Source organism: Thermobia domestica, chromosome 6 (genome assembly GCF_964235325.1).
Source record: "Thermobia domestica chromosome 6, izTheDome1.hap1.1, whole genome shotgun sequence".
Classification (NCBI taxonomy): Eukaryota; Metazoa; Arthropoda; class Insecta; order Zygentoma; family Lepismatidae; genus Thermobia; species Thermobia domestica.
In genome coordinates this window covers 31,706,943-31,710,103 of record NC_137459.1, presented here as the reverse complement: position 1 = coordinate 31,710,103, position 3,161 = coordinate 31,706,943, and positions in this window count along the sequence as shown.

Below are 3,161 nucleotides of genomic sequence, written 5' to 3'. Positions count from 1 at the left end.
TTGCATCTGTCCAGGGGTTTGTGAAAACAGCAAAAGCACACTACCCTATCCAGTAGAGTTATAGCAGTCAGCTGATAATACTTTTGCTATTGACCGTAAAACTCTGTCCATAAACTTCTGGCTGGGAAAATATCTTTAAAATACCCTGCAATATCAACCACAAGTGTAAGCAAATCAATGGACAGCTATTTTGAGCTGCCTAATATCTTTATGTCAAGTATTGCGTCGATGATTAATTTCGTGCGGTTTATATATTTTATATTTTATTTTTATTATGCTGTTCAGTTAATTCAAATACAAATAAAACATAGACATAACATTAAAATATTCTGCGAGTGTAACAATACATTGCATATATTTTACTGTCACTCACATTAACACACAATCACATTCACCTCCACTATCTATGACCTTCTGCCAACGTTCAGGTAGGAGTTCAGATGGAAGAAATCTGATATCCATTGATCAAGAGAAGTTTCTCTGAGCTATTATTTCAGCATATTTTCATTCTCGTACACTGCACAAATTTTTCTCTCAGCTCCTGCTGCACTGGATCCTCGGTTAAATTCGAAGAGTAAAATGTGACGGAAATGGTCACTTTTCTCAACTTGACATATTTATATTAGTTTGTCTGAAATACATACAATAATACGTTCACAATCAAGGAAACATGTGTTTTACAACACACAAACTACAAACTACGGTAAAACAGCGGAATAACGATAAACAATCGCTTCAAGCCACAGTGTTGCCAACCCAAAAGAAAACCCCACGAACTTATGCATCGACTCAATAAAAAAGCTAAACTATTATACGCCAATTTACAATTTAAAATTAAAACTGTGTTTTTATTCTGAAAGTAAATCTTAATTAAAGTCGACAGTAAGGAATAATTCAAGCTAATGCTTATTCTTTGCGATGTGGATATGACATATTTATAACAAGATTTCATAGTCCGTGAGTCGTATTCAAGAAATAACGTTCTCTAAATCGTTTCTTCTTCTTTCTGATTTTTTTTTTTTTTTTTAAAGGAAAAGGAAACTGTTTCCTATGCAAATCAACTAAGTTTACAATTTCGTCTCCGATTTCTGTGTTTACAGATTTCGTAACTTTCTGAGTAACTTTTTTTTAGTGGGTTTAAAGTTTTTTTTTTTAATATTTCTTTACAACTTTCGAATCTCCGAAACATGATAAAAGTCAATCTTAACTTCCGGGAGCATTTTCTTTCTTTTTCTTAACGAAATAAGATTACTTCATATATCAGCAAAATTTACTTTATTATACAAAATTATAGGCTGAAGTGACGGAAGTTTAACGTAATGTAAATTTTTCGTGATTAGAAAAATTTACTGTTAGCATTTTTTTTTCTAAAAATTATACATTATTTTCTCGCATACATCTGTCTGTGTATAGTTACATTTTGATTTACTATTTCTTGTCTTACAATTTATATGTATGTTCAATTTATAATGTGAATTTCTTTACTTTTTAGATGTTGGTGTGCGCAGTTTGGGGTCCGTGTCCCATCGTGTGATATGATAAATCCTGACAATTTTCTGTGAAAACGTCTCAGAGAGCGACTATGGACGCTAACAGTAAGTCTGGTAGTGTGGTGCTGGCAGCTCCAGTGGAGCACCGCTGAATCATCAAGTTTCTCCCGAAGGAAGGCGTGATACCTGCTGAAATCTTCAGAAGATTAAGCTCCCAATAGGGCGAAGAAACTCTCTCTCAGTCGCAAGTGTACGAGTGGTGTTAAAAATTCATGGCAGGAAGGGAATCAATTTTCAAAGTGCCCATACTCCACGCCGAGCTACTGCAGCAAGCGAAACTGAGATCCTTCTGCTGGAGCAGCTCGTTCTGAGAAAATCGACACATCAGTGTGAGAGATTTGAGTGCGAAAACAAATAGTGTGGAGAGTGTGGAAACGATCACCCACGAACACCTGCACTTCGGGAAACTCACAGCCAGATTGTTTCCAAAAATGCTAATGTTCGTCCAGAAGCAGTGTAGGGAAAACGTTTCGTCTCAACATCTGCAGCTATTTCAGAGAGAAGACGATAGCTTCCTTGCAAAGATAATCACTTGCAATGAGTTCTGGATGAATCATTTCATTCCAGAGACAAAGCTCTCTACCATGGAGTGGAGGCATCCATGAGCCTAGCTATGGGGAGCATGGGGGCATTGCTCCCCAACTCTTTGACAAAAAAAGAATAAAAATGCCATCTCTAAGATGACCACCTACAAAGACCTCCGAGACCAACCAAAAGGTCTACCCCCAGCAGAGATTTCATAGCTCCGCCTATGAAGGCATCCAGAAAAATCAAGACACAAGGTTCCGCTTGAAAAGTGATATTGACGACGGTATTCTGCAACAATACGGGGTGATATGCATTGATTGTTTGGCATGCAGGACCACAATCAATGAGCGCACTACAGTAGTCTCCTACGGACCAAAGTGAAAGAGACTTTGAGAAGAAACGGCCACACGTGACGATGGGCGTCACCATACGGCCACGACAAGGTCGCAGCTATCACTAAACTTCGTTGAGAGATCCTAGACAATCCTCCGTATAGCCTCGATCTGTTATATTGTTACTTTCATCTTTTTGGTCCCCTCAAGGTGCCTTTTTTTGGTCTCCACCGACAACGAAGTCAAAACTTGTATGCTGAAGTGGCTGAAAGGTCATCCCAAATAATTTTATGCCTCCTATTTGGGAGTGCCTATAGTTTATAACAGGTGGTATCCACCTAAACATTTGTTATTCTAAAATGCAATTCAGTTGATACCAGCCACTGTATTTCAATAGACATTTCGATAGATAAAGCACAAACAAAAAATGAAATGAAATCTTTAAGTTTTACGTCCCACGGTTATGCCGGTTAGGCTAAAGGAGACGGTGATATGAGAGATGACTGACATGGTGGGATGAAGAAAGTGGGAGGAAACGGGAGAACCCCGAGAAAACCCACGAGCACGGTGTTTGTCCACCACAAAGTCCACACGGCACGAGCGACTCCAAGCACCGGAGGTGAACGCTCTACCACTGAGCCACCGCGCCCCCAATAGATAAAACAAGTGCGCTTGGCTAGTAATATAATAATATGTATTCGACTGTATCCGATTAGTATTATAGATGTAGCAATATGACCTTCTACAATAC